This window comes from Leucopleurus acutus, assembly GCF_964270905.1.
Source record: "Leucopleurus acutus genome assembly, chromosome: 2".
Taxonomy (NCBI): domain Eukaryota; kingdom Metazoa; phylum Chordata; class Mammalia; order Artiodactyla; family Delphinidae; genus Leucopleurus; species Leucopleurus acutus.
The window spans coordinates 126,481,234-126,501,213 of NC_139143.1; the positions used below are offsets into that span (position 1 = coordinate 126,481,234).

At 36.7% G+C, this 19,980-nt stretch overlaps 1 protein-coding gene across 2 annotated transcripts in view; it reads right to left on the minus strand.

Annotated features, from left to right (window-relative positions):
- Nucleotides 1-19,980, minus strand: part of ST6GALNAC5 (ST6 N-acetylgalactosaminide alpha-2,6-sialyltransferase 5) — a gene marked incomplete at both ends in the record, with an annotated part of 173,327 nt that overhangs the window by 119,034 nt on the left and 34,313 nt on the right. The gene's annotated exons all lie outside the window — the stretch shown is intronic.

Genomic DNA, 19,980 nt, shown 5'->3' on the forward strand with positions numbered 1-19,980 from the left:
TTGTTCATATCTTTGTCCATTTCCTAACTGGATAGTTTTATTTTTTTTACTGCTGAATTTTGATAGTTCTTTATATATTCTAGATACTAATCCTTTGTTGGATTTGTGGTTTGCAAATATTTTCTCCCAAATTGTATCTTATATTTTCTTTCTCTTAACAGGGTCTTTGTTGAGCAAAAGTTTTAAATCTTGATGAGGTGCAATTTACCAATTTGTCCTTTTATGGATCATGCTTTTGGTGTCAAGACTAAGAACCCTGCCTAGCCTTAGATCCTGAAGATTTTCTCCTAATGTTCTCTTCTGGAAGTTTTATATTTTTATATTTTACTTTAAATCCATAATGCATTTTGAGTTATTGGTTTATAAGGTATAAGGTCTAAGTCAAGGTTCACTTTTTTTGCCTATGGATGTCCAATTGCTCCAGCACTGTTTGTTGAAAAAGCTACCCTTTCTTCACTGAATAGCTTTTGCACCTTTGTTGAAAATCAGTGGGGTATATTTGTATGGGTCTGTTGCTGGGTTCTCTATTTTGTTCCAGTGATCTGTGTGCCTGTCCTTCCAGCAATACCACACTATCTTGATTACTGTAGCTATACAGTAGGCTTTGTTATATGGTAGAGTGATTACTGTCACTGTATTCCTTTTTTTAAAAGATTGTCTGAGCTATTATGAGGGCTGTGTCTTTCCATATAAATTTTAGAATAAGTTTGTCGGTGGCTTGGGTTCGGCAGGAATTGCAAAGTCTCAAGTATGTTGAATCTTCTAATCCATGAACACAATGTCTTTCCATTTATTTGCCTTCTTTGATATCTTTCAACAGTATTTTGTGGTTGTCAACATATGGATTCTGTACATGTTTTTGTTAAGTCTATACTAAGTATTACTTTACTTTGGAGTGATTGTAAATCATTTCAAGTTTTTAATTTCAATTTCCACATATTCATTGTGAGTATATAGAAATCCAATGGATTTCTGCATGTTGATCCTTTATCCTGTGACTATGCTGAGCTCATTAGTTCTAATAGGTTTCTTTTTTTTTTTTTTTTTGAGATTCTTTGGAACTTCCTATGTAGATAATCATGTCATCTGCAAAGAGATAGTTATATTTCTTCCTTTCCAATACATATGCTTTTCAAATTTCTTTTTCTTACCTTATTTTGGTGGCTGGAACTTGCATTACTATGCTTACCAAAAGTGGTACCACACATCCTTTCCTTCCTGTCCCCATCCTACAGGGACAGCATTATCTTTTGCTGTTAAGTATGATGTTAGCCATATGTTTTTGTAGATATTCTTAATAAGTTGAGTTAGTTCCCCTCTATTCTTAGCTTGCTGAGTATTGATCATGAATGGGTGTAAGATTTTGTCAAATGCTTTTCTGTATCAATTGATATGATTCTATGTTTTTCTCCTTTAGCCTTTCAATTGATTTTCAAGTGGTGAATTCGTTTTACACACTTGGAGATTTCCTTTTCTGGAACTTTTAAATTACAAATCTAATTTCATTAATGACTTTAGGACTATTCAGGTTGAGGGGAGGTAGTTTGTAATTTTCAAGGGACTGGTCTATTTCTTCTAAGTTGTCAAATCTATCAATGTACAATTGCTCATACTATTCCATTACTGTCATCTTAATGGATGCAGATTTGTAGTGATATCCTTGTTTTATTTCTGATATTGGTGATTTGTGTCTTCTCTCTTTATATCTCTTTCAGCCTTGCCAGAGGTTTATCAAGTTTATTGATTTTTTTGAAAAACTAGCTTTCTGTTTTGTTGATTGTTTTGTTGTTGATTTGCTTTTTGTTTCATTGTTTTCCTTTTTTGGTTTCTCACTCTTCTTTATGCCCAAGAGCATATCTCCAAGAGAGGAAAAGAAGAGCTCTTTGTCTCTCTCATTTTCTTTTTAGTTTTTGGTGTCCCCACCCCATCTTTTCTTCATTCCTTTTGTGTCAGGAGAAGGCTCCTCCCTCCTTTCAAAGGCTAAGCACCCTCTCCCCAGTTTTGTCTCAGTTTTCTTCTCTGGGGTCATGCCACATTCAGAAACTGTGGTTTCTCTTTCAGCTCCAAGCTTCTTAGCCCATAAGTTTGTTCCCATCTCTATTCTATCCTAAATAAAGTCCCTCAAGCACAATTCCCACTAAATTTTGCTTCTCTTCACCATCACAATTCTCTAGTGGTAGTCTACATTCTCTGCCTCTAGCACCTTATTTCCCACTCATTCTGGCTACCCTCCCTCATTCTAGTTACTTCATCCTAACCATGTCTCAGTTTACTTCTGATTATGCTTGTTGGTTTCCACTTCTCCTGACACTAACCTCTCACTAAATGATAGTTTCTACTGCCTTTACCCAAGTCTGACTTTGTATTCTTCTTTGGACCTCATGTCTTCTGTTTTGTTGTGGCTTCTGCTTACTGTCTGCCTATTATCTCTGTGTCTGTGGGCTTTGGTATCACTCTATTATCTGTGTTTCTGTATTCACACTCTTCAAGAGAGTATTGGATTGGTTGGCCAATCACTCTCCAGTACAAATTGCCTGACTGGCCACGTCTGTTTTGTAAGATTAGCCCATAGGCTGATTCTGGGCAGACCACTGTTCCCTGATCCAATCATCTGTGACCAGCATAGCAAGGTAGTATGGGTACAAAGTTTGGTAACTATACATAAGGAACTTATCAGAAGGGAGCCGTGGGTAGAGGGTCTATGAAGCACTCAGAGTAAACCACAATTTAAAGTTCCAGGTTGGGTATACTAATGGTGTTAGTTTGGACTTTTTGGTAAAGGAGACAAGTACACTATTCTATTATAGTCATTATATCTGATCTGGTAGGTTTTTAAAAGAGTCTAAATATCAGTACTTTTAGTTCCAATTTCTTCACAGTTTCTATGTCACATGAGTCTCAAATTCACCAAAGATTATCAGTCATATGGCTGTTTTCCTCTAAGATGTCAAAGAATAAATAAGATTGATTCATGGGAAGTCACTGAAGTTATAGCAGTTGAGATTTTAAAATTTCTAAGTTTTGTTATTTCTTTGTAGAAGACAAGACTAAAAAATTCACCCGTACTTCAAAAGGCCAGGTATATAGAGCTGACTAGAGAACCTATTCTAAGATACTTGACTCTCCTTTCCTAGATATGACATGCACACACTTTCCCTTTTTTTCCCCCTAATTTACATGTGAAAAACAGTCATCACCAGAAAGATGAATACAGCATGTCAAAACATGATACAGGACGTTATTTCTCACTGCCTTATTTTTCCACAAATATTTCCATCTTCAAGCTTCAGCATAGCTTTCCACCTTATTTAATGCCATATTTATGGTGTTTTCTCTGATTTTTATTAGCACTCCTCAGTGAAACTGGTTATAGCTCTTTTCTATTATTTCTTGAACAATGCTAAAAAATTCATTCTTTAACACTACAGTTCTCATTCTCACTCTAGCTTCAATTACAAAGATATTTTAGGGTAAACGTATTCTGAGTTTGTCAAGATTATAGTGAAGAAAGGTCAGAAGTTTAATTTTTTAAGGAACTAAGAGCCCTTGGCTTCATCTTTGGGAATTTAGCTTGGAGCACCCCACGTTTACTCAGCACCGTCAAGCACTGGGGACGTTAAGATGAATTAATACAGGTTCTAACATCAAAGACCTTACAGCCTAGCAGATGAGATAGTTGGTTCATCTATACCCAGTGTGACCACTGGGTATTTCTTCTGGAAAAAAAAAGGAAAGTCACCTTGTCCTGCAGAGGGAGAGGCTGTTAGAGAAAACTTCTCAGATAAGAAGATGGCTGAGCCATACCTTGAAAAATGAATAGAAACTCACTAAGGGAAGAAGGAAGAGATTTATGAGATTGGGCAGGGTGGCAATCTAGGAGTGGGATTAAATCGTGCGAATAATTGATGCATGTGAAAAACTACACTGTTTAGTGCTAGAAAATACATGACTGACTGAGAGTGCAGGAGCCAAGACGCGAGCAGTGTGGATGGGAGGGCCTGTCTACACCCTGCAGGAGCTTTCGCTCCATCCTCAGGGCACCCAGGAAGCTTGGAAGCTGCTTAAATTGGGAGTGTCATGGTCACATTTGTTCTTCAGAAGGATCACCCAGTCAGGTGCATGGAAGATTAATTTGGAGGGGTAAACCCAGAGGCAAACAAACTAGCTCAGAAAGAAAAAATTAAACTGCCAACCCACACACACACACACACACACACACACACACACAATTGAAGAGAAAGACAACGGTCTGAGAACCAAGGCATTGGTAAAAAGAACAGAGAGGTGCTTACCTGAGGAAGTGAAAAGGTAGGATATTAATGCTACTTTACAATATCCTAATGACATTCTGGGAATCCTAATTTATGAACAGAAAGAAAGGGAGAAGAAAAGAAGATGCGGGCATAACAGAATCTTTAAGATTCTTCAGTTGTAGAGGTCACTTCATGTCAGTAAACCTCATTTTAAATCTGTGTGTGTGTATATGTGTATAATAGATGCAGTCCACTTAGAGTGATTTGGGCTGCTACCCAGCTAAAGAGAGTGTTCAGTGGGGTCCAAAGTATCAAAATTTCACAAACACTAAAGCTGTGGAAAGAGGAGTGTCTAGCACTTGTGGCGGGACCTCATTCTTCTGACTTGCCTCTCCAACATTGATGCTATGGAAAAACGACCCCCATATTTAGAAACGTTTAACTGAGCTTTCTTCTTTTCTTCACTTTCAAACTGTGTTAGAAGCCAGGAAAGATTTCAGGCACATCAATCAATTTGACTCTTGCCTATATCTCTATCTTTTAGAAAGAAGGTAATTTCTATCCAACTTATTAAATTTCTTTTTAAAAAATTACTTTTAGAGCTTATAAGTGTAAGCATCAAGTGTTATTAATTTAAGGGTCTCAACTAAAATGAGGCACTGTCTTCAGGAACCAGGTGACTGTAAGTAGTTCACTGATTGGTGGTTGTATGTACCCTCTCTTATCTATTAAAAAAGGCTGCAAATGAAAAAAATACTACTTTTAATATGTTACTTGTATAAAAAATTATCTATTTAAAAATAAGAAACCAAAGATTCAAATTATTTATAACTCCATTAACCGGAGGCAATAGGAATGTGTGTGTGTGTGTGGTGTGTGTAGGCTGTCAGTTTAATTTTTCCAAATGATTGAATCACACTGCATATATGTGTTAGTGATCCTAGCTCAATAATAACTCATAAACAAATACAGGACATTTTGACCCTGATGTCAATATTTAGCCTAATTTTTCCTAGCCTGATTTTTAGCAATGTTCAATGTGAGAAGCAAGTCAGTTTTTGTCTATCGCAAATTTTACTCTATGCTCTTTTAGTCTTTTCAGCTTTATTTTGTGTTGATTATTTGTATCATTAACGTTCATTATAAATTGAAGACATAAATACCTCTTTGTTTTTATGTATACATGTGCAAAGAGCAATAGTAAAGCACATGCCTAAGATCTTGGTTCTAGGCAAGGTCAAATAGTGAATTCAAAACTTCATTTTCCAAATCAAAACTTGTATAGTTGAAGGAAGTAGGGCTCAGAGCCTTGCCCACCTGACTTTCTACTCATCCTGAAGGGGTTCCTGTGGAGACTAGGAGGAATTAATTCTCAAGAAGAGCAGCAATTCTACTTAGGATGTTTTCTTTTTTTAGTTTGTTCATTATAATTATTTGTCAACTTACTTTGTTAATATCTATACTAAATTTTTTGGTGGCATTTGACACACAAAGCTTAATTTACAGGGAAACTGTACTAACATGTTCGTTTAACCAAACATAAGGGAAAATTCATTGCTTGGGCCATGAAGCCAAAACCAAGGTAACTTTAAGGTATATCATAATTGCAAGAATACCCAAAAGGTGAGAAAAGCCCTCAAATTTTGTATTGACAAACATTATCCTATTTTTTTGCAATGCCAATGACATACCAGCTAGATTTTAACTGGAGCACTGAAAAAGAAATATGGTAAAGTTTATTCACGCCTTGTGGTTTGTCCTTTCTGGGCACTGAAGAGTGCTTCAAAATCCCATCCTTTAATAATTTCATTCATTTTCTAATGAATACCAAAATCTTGATGTTTAAAGAAACTTTACTTTTTCCATTCACTGAAAAATACAATTTAGACCAAGATCAAATTGGAAGAGAAAATTTCTGGATAATGAAGTTTTAGTTCTGGTCTGTGAGATCAACGTATGACATCTGAATAGGGCGTAAAGAGTTAGGTGTTTGTTTTTTTTTTTCTTTTGAAAGGAACTAAAGAGAAAACAAGATGGAGAGCCTCTCTGGCAATGCACGACTGTTCTTAAGTTGCGGAACAGGGATGGGTTGGGAGAGACAATGCAGAGCAGCTGTGCAAAGTGGCTGACTCACTTCTCTCCTCCATGTGTCATCTGTCCCAGCCTCCCACCTGCAACCTGCATCTCCAAAACACTAGAACACAGATATAGAAAATTTTGTTTTCAACCAAAATTTGGATTCTCTTCTTGGTCCAAAAGCAAAAGATACTTTCCTCCTAAAACCATGAATGCAGCCAATCCATGGGAGATATAGTCTATGTGAATGCTTCAGATAATTTTTTTTAATGCATATAACTAGATCAATCTTGTTTTATTTTGATAGAAAACCTGTTTTCTCTTCACTTTCTAAATTCTCAAATACACAAATGATTATTATTACCACCAAGGAATTTTTAGAAACATGGTAAAATCTTAACAAAGATCTATCCCCACTGCAAGTCTTCCCTGAGTGAGTAGATGTGCTTACTTGCTCATCTCTCGTTTTCTAATAGCAAGTGCAGCTCTTTAATTAAAGATGAATGTAGCTCAATAAACTGTGGTCTCTCAGGGCACAGGGAATCCTAGAGCTAATGGGGGTACCTTTATTAAAGCCTGGTTTTCGTCATCTAGGATTCCAGTGGGTGCTGAATTTGAATTATGCTTTTTTGGCCTTGACTACTTATTTAAATATACTCTTTACCTAATGAGTAATTAGAGGAACAAATTTTCTAGTCACAGGAATTCTCAACGGCCACCACTACCTGCATTTTTATCTACATCCACATAAACAACTTTAATTTTATAGATATAGATGTCAGTGGTGATAATACACATCCAGTTCATGGTGTTAATAAATGCATCTTCAAATTCACATTGATAACAACCTACAAGGAAAGGTATCTTTAGAAACATCTGATCCTCAGTGTTTTATGTTTTAAAGTTCATGTTGGAACTTTCTTTATAAGTGTTTCACCAGGTATCAAATTTGTTATTTAAAACGCAGATGTCCAAATCTCTTTGTTATAAGTACAGGCAAAACCAAAATCTCATATCTACGACTCAATAAAAATGTTTGGTTGAATTCTCTGGGCAATTAATTCAGACAGCTAAAATGCTCTCCCTTGAAATTACTATATTTACTTAGGTTTTTTTCCCCCAAAGACTAAAAAAATTATCCATCTTTAACCACTGCAATTGTGACATTGCATATCACCACCTGTGTGTTCTAATTCCATGATTGCATATATTTACACAAGTTATATAATAAGATGCAATTACAATAATTACAGAGCCAACAATTGAAAAAAATTACAAATTCCAGCTAAAATAACAGTATATGATATGAAAACCATCAGACAAACCAATAGAAAGAAAGAGTTATAAGATGAATAAAACAATAAAATAACAACAGGAACAACCATGCCAGCAAAACGTCTGTCTTAGCAAATGGAAGCATGTAATGCTGAGAAATTTGAGGCTTCAGGTTTAAGGGTAGAGTTCTTTCTCTTGTAAATTTGGTTCCCAGTCCTATGATGTGAATGTTTAACATCTTGACTTTCCTAAACACATTATGACTAGAGAACCTTTTTCCTTGGTGATTTCTTGTTAATTCAAAGAAAGGAAGAAGAATTACTAAAGGGATAAAACATGAACACACTACAGATCATGCTATGGCATTTTAGTTAGGGAAGAGCAAGTCCTGCTATGCTTTTCTTGTCCTTTTTTCTATAAGCTGTCTCCAAGCGTACATCTTATTTTCAAGGATTTACAGTCTTTTGTCCAATTTGTTTTCCTTTTTGAAAAGTATATTCATAAGACAAATTATGCAACTGATACATTTGAACTCTGCATAAATTGTCCTGTAGTGTGTTTTATTTGCATCTCAATTTCTCACTTTGTTTTCTATTTCAGAAAAATATCCTTAATATAAAAATTGGGGGCTTCCCTGGTGGCGCAGTCGTTGAGAGTCCGCCTGCTGATTCAGGGGACACGGGTTCGTGCCCCGGTCCGGGAGGATCCCACGTGTTGCGGAGCAGCTGGGCCCGTGAGCCATGGCCGCTGGGCCTGTGCGTCCAGAGCCTGTGCTCTGCAATGGGAGAGGCTGCAACAGTGAGAGTCCCGCGTACCGCAAAAAAAAAAAAATTGGAAAGGGTGCCTCTTTGCTATCTTTTGCAAAGATTTTTCTAGATCTGAAACTGTGTCTTGCCATCCTATGATTGAAAAATTAACATTCTGATATACCAGAATTCTTCACAAAGAAGCTTAGATTTATCCTTTAGTCTAGCTTATTCATAATTTCTGTATGTTCCAGGTACTAATTCACAGTATATTTTATGTAATATTTCATAACAACCCTGCAAGGTGATCTTTTACACCAATTGAATTCTCACTTTACACATGAACACACTGAGGCTTTGAGAGCCTAACTACAGAGATAAGCGTCAGAGACAGAAAGTAGTTAAGCCTAGATTTGATTTCAGGCCTACCTTAAGCATTTATACATTTACTGACTGCTGACACTGCACAGATATGAGGTTGTGAGGATACAAAGATGAATCTGACATGGTCACTGCCCTTGAGGCACTTCATGTCTTACAGGTGAAAGAGACACAAATGCCAATAATTTCATATAAAATGGAAAGTGCTGACAAAGAGGCCTGAAACAGGTTTCTTAAGGCATTATTAGATGTCTCATGCATTTTACCGTACAGTAGCAAGGCTTTAATAAACACAGTAGTGATGATTGAAAATAGTGATAAATCAGATTCTTTAAGAAATGAAACTAATATGTAATTTCAGGAAATAAAATTTCAACTTCTTAGAGTATCAAAGACTTCTATAGGATTGTAAATTCATTGATTCACGGATTCAGAGATTAATGGAGGGATTTAGTCATTCAATCATTAAGAAATGATCATTAAGTAGTTCCTCTGGGCCAGGTACTGCAACAGGCTTTGAGAACGCAAGGATGGACAAGAAAGGCAAGCATCGTGCTGTGACGGAGCTTACAGACATTCAGAAAAACCCAACAGAGTGTGTTCAGTGTGATGTGAAGAGAAGGCGAAGGGGTTATGGGCACACAGAAAAAGCTCTAACCCAAACTTTCTGGAGGGAGGGAGGTCTAAGCAGAGATTAAGAAGTAGCCAAGCAAAGAGGAGGCATATGATCCCAGTGGTCTGGAGGCAATTTGTTGTGTAAACGTGTTGAGAAGAAAGAAAGCATGGCAAAAATCAGAACCTGAGACATATTTAGTCGGCTTGGAGCCTTGGATGGGAAGGAAAATGGTGAAAGGTGAGTAATAGGAAAGGAAATCTATTGCATTAAAATAGGGTTTTAGGTTAATCAGGCAGAGGGAAATAGACCCTTCCACAGGCTCTGCAGGTGGTCTTGCATGCTGGTAATAGCTCACGTGTTGCCATAATAGAAATGTAATGCACTAAATTAATGTTTTTAATGTTCCTTCCTAATAAGATATATGAAAATAATAACAAAGTATAAAGGAGAAGACAAGGATGATCTTGGGACTACAGCTAGGGTGAACCAAGGATATCCACTTAGCTGCAATCCACTAAGTGAAACAGTCAAAGCCTAAGTTCAAATATCTGTCTTGATGGTCCCAATTATGAGATCCCTCTCCCCAAGCTTAATAAGGAGCAAAACCTCATGTAAATGAAGCACGCAGCAACCAAGACTAGGGTCAGGTGGAGTGGAATGGGAGAGTTGGGAGACTTTGAGTCCAGGACAAAGAATGAGATCACAGGGGGAAGCACTTGGGTGGCAAATGAAAGGGGCTGCCCAGAGCCTGGTGAGGTAAGAAATTGTGGAGAAGGGCTTTCTCTCACCTGTGTAGTTGCAGCTAGTGAAAATCAATGAAGTGTCTTGTCACCATCACCCCTCAGAAAGACCTCATGTTGGACTTAGTGGCTTTTATGAGTTTGCTTGGGTTATTAGCCAATCTGACAGCCTGCCGCCTCAGTTGCTCTTTCTGTCCCTTGCTGCCACCAAAGATAGGTGGACATACTCAGAGACAATAGGAACTCACAGAGGCTAGAGTAGTAAGCAGGGTCGAGATCATAACTGAATCCTAAAAGCCATGTTAAGGGTTTTATCCTAAGAACAGAAACCCAACAAGTGGGTAGAGAAATGACCTGAGAGTTGAGTTTTAGAAAGATTGCTCTGGTGATAATGGATTAAATGAGGCAAAAGGATGGATGGACCCAGGAAGCCTGGTTAGAATAATGCTAAGGGAGCCAGTGGAGGAATGATGGTGGTCTCTTCTAGATGGGCAAGAGTGGGGATACAGAAAGTGGTGGCTTCAGGAGGCTTAGGAGAGGCGATTGATTGATGGTGTAGCATTTGAGATGGCAGAACCCAAGGATGATACCTAAACACACGATTTTGGAAACTGGTTTAACAATGATTAATAGGAAGTAGAAATAGGAAACAGTAGTAAAGCCTCAAGTGTGGGGCGCAGGAGAAAGCTCAGATGATGAGTTTTCTTTTGAACCTGTTGAATTAGCATACCTTTGGAGCATTCAAGGGAATGTGTGCAGTAAGTAGTTGGATATGCAGATTTACAGCTTAGGAGAAAGACCTGGGGTGGAGATACAGACGGACGTCTTGCATTAATCATGCCGACTTCTAAGCAAAAAGAGACAAGTTCAAGTTCTAAACACATTCACCTTACTACTTAAGAGAACTTTCTGTTTATACTGCATCTTATCAATCAGAAGTGTCTTCATAAAATTCTTGTCATTCCTGTACTCAACAATCAAAAAATTATGGGAGAAGTACTATATTTAACGATAGTATTCCTCTAAAATTCAATACGTTAAGTGACTTTAATTCTCTTTTCCCATCTTGTACAGATTTCCAAGAATAATTATGTGTTCAGGAAGTTCAAAAGTTCAGATAATATTTTAACTGCCTTTCTCAATTTAAATTCTTACTTCACCTTTTGCAACAGTCATGAACAATTCTACCACTTTATTTGCCCCATGGAGGAAATGATTCCTGAGAAGTGCTGCCAACAAAAACCAGTGTGAGAAACTATAATGAGAGTGGCTTTATTCTGGAAGCTCTTGGAAATGGAGATGTGTCGCTTTCCTTGTCATATTCTCCATCTTAAAAGGGCTTTTAACTTGGCTATATTACTGCCCAGTAGAGAGGAATTGAGGCAGGCAATTTTTTTTTTTTACATTAGCATGGAAGTTTTTGTTGCTAGATAATAGCTTAAGTATCATCTGCTGCAATTCGGTTAAGAAAAAGACAAAGAAAGGACTCATTATGGCTTTTCCTCCCTCAAAATGATGAATACATTTAAGACAAGAGCATTTTGCTTCCTTTGAAGCAGTCAGGTCATGCTAACTTTCTGTATGCTTAAAAGAATAAGATAGTTCTACAAAAACACTACAGAAGTCACCTCTCTCCATCTTAACACCAGCTAAAATTCACTCTGCTCCAACGAAAGATTGTAGCAAATGAAAGAGATGAATGTACCACTCACCTCCCCCAAAGCTTCACATATACATCAAACAAGCCAGAACATGCCCGGGTGCATTTATTGGGAATATTTTCTTGATAATCCATTCATAATCCCCGATTTGCAAAAGGCTGACTTAAGAAATTGAGGTTTTATTCTAAGAAAATAACTTTTCAATACAGAATTTCTGTCTTTATAATTGGAAGGATTGTTTTATTCATTATCAAAGCACAGAATTTTTAGTTTCTCATAGAACTCAAAAAGAAATATCCCTTCCTCCAATCACAGTTTGAAGAACTGTACCCTGTGAGTTAGCAATTACATTTCATTTTTTTTTTTTTTTTTTGCAGTACACGGGCCTCTCACTATTGGGGCCTCTCCCATCACGGAGCACAGGCTCCGGACGCGCAGGCTCAGCGGCCATGGCTCATGGGCCCAGCCGCTCCGCGGCATGTGGGACCTTCCCGGACCGGGGCACGAACCCGTGTCCCCTCCATTAGCAGGCGGACTCTCAACCACTGCGCCACCAGGGAAGCCCGCAATTACATTTCTTAACGAAAGAATGAGCACGGTTTCTGATTTGGACATAAGCACACCATAGAGAAATATACTGTTTCCTACTCCATTTGTGCTCCCGTCTACGCCTTCTGTATCTATGCAAATCAGGTAGAGAGGATGTCTGAGCAGCCTGACCAATGAGGCAGGAGATGACCACCACCACTGTTCACCTGACTTTAGGCAGAACTGCTAGACAGTCTGGTTCCAAGACAGCAAAAATGAAATGGCCAAGCTGGAAGGGGTCTATTCTTCCTATGCTCAGGAAGTGCCCTGTAACTCTGATTCGTGTAAGTGATGACCCCTCCACTCCATCCTTGGCAGAAAATCTCTACCACTACATAAGAGATAAACAGGATTTGCTGCCAAACTCTACAGAAAATAAACAACACTCTTTACTTTTTACTTCACTTTTTAACAAAGTTTAACATATAGCGAGAAAGATGCATAAATAAGTGGACAGCTCAATGAATTTTCTCAAAGTGAACACACTCATGTAAACAGCACCAAGATCAAGAAATGGAACATTATCAACCCCCCAGAAGCCCCTTCTCTGCTCCCACTCACAGCCCCTCCCCCAAGGATAAACACTAATCTGTCTTCTATAACATAGATTTGTTTAGCCTATTACTGAACTTTATTTAAATGGAATCATATAGTTTGTATCTTCCTAAATGGCTCTCTTGATTCAACATTAAGTTTGTGAGATTCATCTATACTGTGTGCTTTTGTAGTTTATCCATTCTTGTTGTCATATTGTATTCCATTTTAAATACATCCCAATTCAAATATTGATGGATGTTGGGATTATTATTAATAGTATTGCTATGAACTATGAACATTATTGTACGTGTCTTTTACTGAATGTGTTGGTGCTGGTCATGAGGCCTAATAACTGGGAAGTGCAATCCCTTCCCTTTCCTCTTCCAACCAAAGAGTCTAACAGAACTCTCACTTTGTAAAGACCCAGATCTCTTAATGATGTCAAGGACATGTGTAATAAACTTTTTCACTTTTTACCACCTGGCATTTATTCATCCTTCTTCCAGGAAAACTACCCTTTGCCTATTTAGGACCCAGATATTCAGATAGGGCTCCTCCCAGAATAAGCAAGGAGCCTTTGGACTAAGCTAATGAGAGCATCCCATTCCTGTTTTGTTTCACATTTATAACTGCAATTATATTGAGATATAATTCACACACCATACAATTCACCAGCCAAAGTGCACCCTTCAGTGGCTATCAGTACAGGCAGACCTCATTTTATCATGGTTCACTTTACTGTGCTTCACAGATACTGCATTTTTTTACAAACTGAAGGTTGTGGTGAACCTGTGTGGAGCAAGTCTATCAGCACCATTTTCCAACACAGCATTGGCTCACTTTGTGTCTCTGTGTTACATTTTGGTAATCCTCCCAATATTTCAAACCTTCCACCAGCAAAAAGATTACGACTCACTGATGGCTCAGATGATGGTTAGAATTTTTTAGCAATAAAATATTTTTAAAATTAACATATGTACATTGTTTACTTTGACACAATGCTATTGTACAGTATAGTATAAACATAACTTTTATATGCACTGAAAAACCGAAAAATTTGTGTGACTACTTTTATTTCAATATTTGCTCTATTGCGGTAGGCTGGAACTGAACCCATAGTATCTCCAAGGTATGCCTGTATATTCAGAGTATGTGAAACCATCACCATAATCACTTTTTCAACATTTTCATCACCTCAAAAAGAAATCTCATACCCTTTAGCTCTCACCCTCTTATCTACCAATTCCCCACCCCAGTTTTAAGAAATCACTGATATACTTTCTGTTTCTATGCATTTGCCTATGTGGACATTTCACAGAAACAGAATTACATAATATGTGTCTTTTTGTGACTGGCTTCTATAACTTAGCCTGATGGTTTCAGGGCTCATCCATATTGTAGCAGGTATCAGTACTTCATTCAATGGCTGAATAATATTCAATTGTACAGATATGCCACAAGTTGTTTATTCATTGATCAGTTGACAGACATTTAGATTGTTTCCACATTTTGTCTGTCATAAATAATACTGTTATTGATCATATAATCACAAATAAACATTTGTGATCAATGTTTTTGTAGCTGAATATTTTCATTTATATTGATATATACCTAGGAATACAATTGCTGGGACATGTGGTAATTCTATGTGTAACCATTTGAGAAATTGCCAGACTGTTTTCCAAGGTAGTAGCACCATTTTACATTCCTGCCAGCAGTGTATGAGAGCGGTCCCCAACGTTTTTGAAACCAGGAACCGGTTTTGTGGAAGACAATTTTTGCACAGATGGGGGGGTGGAAGGGGAATGGTTCAGGCAGTAATGCGAGTGATGGGGAGTGATGGGGAAGCAGCAGATGAAGCTTCGCTTGCCCACCGCTCACCTCCTGCTGTGCAGCCTGGTTCTTAACAGGCCACGGACCAGTACTGGTACCTGGGTGTTGGGGACCTCTGGAGTATGAGGGTTCCAATTTCTTCACATCCTTGTCAACATTTATGATCACCTGTCTTTTTTGAAACAGCCATCCTAGATGTGTATGAGATACATCCTAGGGGTTATCTTGTGGTTTTGATTTACATTTCTCTGATGACAAATGACGTTGGGAATCTTTTCATGTCCTTATGGTCTATTTGTATATGTTTTTTGCAGACATGTCTCTTCAGATCCTTTGCCCATTTAAAAATTGGGTATTTGTCTTTTTATCACTGAGTTGTGATAGTTCTTTATATATTCTGGATACAAGTCTCTAATCAGATATACAAGTTGTAAATTTTTCTCCAATTCTGTGGTGCCTTTTTACTCTCTTGATAGTATCCTTTGAAGCATCGAATATTTTAATTTTGATGAAGACTAATTTATTTTTTTCTTTTGTTGCTCATGTTTTTGGTGTCATACCTAAGAATCCACTGCCAAATCCAAGGTCATGCAGATTTACTCCTAAATTTTCTTCTAATCTCTTAGAGTTTTCTTCTAAGAAATTAGCATTTACATATATCTTACATTTAGGTCTTTGATCCATTTTGAGTTAATTTTTCAATAAGTATGAGGAAAGGGTCCAATTTCATTCTTTTACATGCAATTATCCAGCCATCTCAACGCTATTTGTTGAAAAGACTATTCTTTATCCAATGGTCTTGACACCTTTGTTAAAATCAGTTGACCATAGACACATGGGTTTAATTTTGCATTCTCAGTTCTGTTCCATTGACCTATATGGCTATCCTTATGCCAGTAACACACTGTCTTGATGACCCTCACTTTATAATAAGTTTTGAAATAAGAAAAATTTTGAAATTTGAAAGCCTCCAACTTTGTTCTTGTTTTTCAAGATTGTTTTGACTACTCTGGGTCCCCTGCAATCCCATATTAATTTTAAAATCAGCTCATCAATTTGTACCAAGAAGCCAGCTGGGATTCGAGTAGAGACTGAACTGAATCTGAACAACAACTTGGAGAGTATTGTCAACTTAACAATATTAAGACATATGATCCATGAACATGGGATGTTTTCCATTTATATAGATTTTCTTTAATTTCTTTCAAAAATGTTTTGTAGTTTTCAGAGCATAAGTTTTGCATTTTTTGTTAAATTTATTCCTAAATATTTAGTTCTTTTTAATGCAATTGTACTTATTTCCTTCATTTCATTTTCAGATTGTATAATAGAGAAGAACAAATCTGACTCCATATTGGATCTATTTCTTTTATTTAACCTTTGTATTCTATTGGGTTTTTTTTACAAGTTAATCACTAAAAAGATGTTGCCTATAAGCTTAAATTATATATACTGACCCATCTCTGGGAACCCTGCCTCCCAGGTAATGAGCATTAAGCTAAAATACTTTTGTTTAGCTCACAGGAAACATCCTGACCAGGCCCACCCATGATTGACTACAAGAAGGAAGAAATTAACTCATTCCCTCCAGAGGATGACAAGGACTAGGAAATGTTTGAGTTTACTTTCTCCCCTTTTAGTATAAAAGAAGTCTGAATTCTAACTCAGGGAACATGCTTCTCTGTGACACTCTTCCACCATCTTCTTGGTCTGCTGGCTTTTGAATAAAGCCACTATTCTTTGCCCCAACAACTCATCTCTCAATTCATTGGCCTGTCCTGCAGTGAGCAGTATAAGCTTGGACTCCGTAAGAACTGTTCATTGTAACTGTATAGAAATACAATTGATTTTTGCATAATGATCTTGTATCCTGCAACTTTGCTGAACTTGTTTATTAGTTCTAACAGTTTTTAGTATAGTCCTTAGGACTTTATTTATAAAAGATCATATGTCTTTTTAAAAAAAAATCTCTCAGAGAAACATAATCATAACAAAGAGGGAACAAGTTAATCGCAATGTATTATTTTCTAACAATTTTCTGGAGATGATAAGATAACATCCTCTGATCCTAAAGGATACTCTGCAAAGGAATTCAGGGGAGAAAAAATGCATCCTGTTTTCTCAGTTGACTGTACAATTAGGTTGGAAAATAATCGTGTAACATTTTGCAGTTAGAAATAGATTATTCCATTTTATATAGCCATCTAGTGAACATAATGAGAATTAAAAATCAGCTTTATAATAAAGTGAAAAAGCAAAATTCAAATTGATAAAGATACTCTGGAAATTCTCTAAAATAATACATAAGATTTTATTTGCTATACTAGGCAAAAGATCAGGAAAATGTTACCCAGTTCAGAAGACCAATGCAATAGAGTTTTCTGAAAATAACAAATCTATTTACACCCAGCACAAAACATTTCTCATTCAATAGGTCTTATATTCCCAAAGTGCCTTGTTCTCTTGTTTCTTGTTATTTCTCAGCAGTTTCTGAATGTACCATAATTTATCCTCATGTTTCCCAGATACAGTGTTTGATGACTTGCAATAAAAGGGCTAAAATGATACCATGTTAGACTATTAGAGCATATATCACCACAGCCTGGGCCAAACTGCTCCACATAAAAACATAGGCTTTAACCATACTCACAATGAAGAACACTGCCCTACTGTAAAAAGAAAAACCCAACCCTGGGCTGAAGTGCTCTCAGTGCTGCCCCCTCCTGGCAAATGCAGAGAGAGGACACAGGGAGGTATTAGCTGGAGCACCCAGGCTCCTTTCAACCCTAGCTGGGAAAGGTCCTGAAAGGCTGACCAGTATGCTGCGATATACAGTAAGACCTTTTATTCTACCAAAAAGATATTGAGGGCTAAGAAAGTAAGATGTATCCCATGAATAAACAGTTCTTAATGTCCTTGAAGTATTTTATATTGTGTATAAATATACCAATCATTTATTTTCATCAAAAGAGGATGTTGGAATTAATGTACCATGAACACTTGTTGCAACTATTCCATTTTCTCAACCTCTGTGATCTAAAGGAAAACATTTTCTCGTTTGAGACTACTGAGGAGCTTTATAAAATATTTATTTGAGAATTACACTGACATCTAATGAGGCTAATAATGTGCTGACTGTAAACATCATGTTATTTCCTGAAACACCGATGTTCTGAGCAAATATTAATCTGTAGGTCTGTTCCCAATTCATTATCTGAATTAATTATATATTCAGATAATTCTCAGCAAACGAGCGTTATTAAACTATGGAAATATTCATTAGCAATAAATGTATCTAAATGTGATTTTTTTAATCACTGAGGGAATAAGAAACATATTTAAGAAAAATCATTCCTATTTGCAAAATGTAAAAATGAAATATTTGAAATGATAATTATTTTTATCAGTTTGTTCACTGTTGAAATTAGACTGACCGCTATCATTTTGTTCGTTGTTAGAATGTTCAACCACTTTGACCAGGAATCAGGGGATTTATTAAAATCCTAGAAAAAAAAAACCCACGAATAATTGGCTCCTCCTTATGGCACATTTGATAAACATACTCTCTTATAGCTAGTGGGAAGCAGCCTCATAGCACAGAGAGATCAGCTTGGTGCTTTGTGACTACCTAGAGGGGTGGGATAGGGAGGGTGGGAGGGAGACACAAGAGGGAGGAGATATGGGGATGTATGTATATGTATAGGTGATTCACGCTGTTATAAAGTAGAAACTAACACACCATTGTAAAGAAATTATACTCCAGTAAAGATGTTAAAAAAAGAAACACCCTCTTTTGCAAAAATATGTTCTAATTCTGGGCTAATTAACACCAAATGTTTCTTTGAGAAATGACTATTTCTACAATATTGTGACATACAATTTTTAATAATTATAGTTAGGAATGAATATAAGATACTGTGTATACCTATGATTGTGGTGAAAACACCGAAGCATAATCACATTAATTTCGCATCTCAAACAAATTTCAATATTTATCCCATTCCAACCGACTTTCATTGCACATCTACCACCTGTAAAGTACTTGGTAGAATTTTATTTTATTAGTTATTTATTAAAAAAAATTTAGATGATGGAAATCTGTAAAATATTGAAATACAATTAACATAAAATTGTATAAGTCTAAGATGCACAACACATTGATTTGATACACTTATATATTACACTATGATTATCACTGTCATATTTGACAGCACTTCCATCATCCCAAATAATTAACATTTCCCTTTGGTGCTGAGAACATCTAAGATCTAGTCTCTTAGCAACTTTGAAAGATACCATACATAATCATAATGCTGTGCATTAGAGCTCCAGAACTTATTCCTGTTCTAACTGCAAGTGTGTGCCCTTTGATCAACATCATCTCAACTATCCCATCTCATAGCCCCTGGCAACCACCATTCTACTCTCTGTTTCTGTGAGTTCAGGTTTTTCAGATCCCACATACAAGTGATATCATATAATATTTGTCTTTCTCTGTCTGGTTTATCTTACTTAGCATAACGCCCTCAAGATCCATCTATGTTGTTGCAAATGGTATTTCCTTCTTTCTTATGGCTGAATAATATTCATATCCATATATATATATCACAACTTCTTTATCCATTCATCCATTTATGAACTCTTCAGTTGTTTCTGGATCTTGACTATTGTGAATAATGCAGAAATGAACATGGGGGTGCACATATCTTTTCAATATGTGGTTGTCATTTCCTTTGGATACATACGCTGAAGTGGGATTGCTGAATCTTTTGGTAATTCTATTTTTAACTTTTTGAGGAACCTCCATCCTGTTATGCATAGTGGCTGAATCAATTTACATTCTCACCAACAGTGCACAAGGGTTCCCTTTTCTCTACATCCTTGGCAACACTGTTATTTCTTGTTTTTTTGATAATAGCCATTCTAACAGTTGCTAGGTGATATCTCATTCTGGTTTTCATTTGCATTTCCCTGATTATTAGTGATGTTGAGCATCTTTTCATGTACCTGTTGGCCATTTGGATGTCTTTTTTGGAAAAATGTCTATTCAGTTCCTCTGCCCATTTTTAAATTGGATATTTTTTTTGATGTGGAGTTGTATGAGTTATTTATATATTTTGGATATTAATTCTTTATCAAATATGGTTTGAAATTATTTCTCCCATTCCTTAGGTTGCTTTTTCATGTTGTGGTTTTCTTTTGTAGTGCAGAAGCTTTTTAGTTTGATGTGGTCCCACTTGTTGATTTTTGATTTTGTTGTTTGTCCTTTTGGTG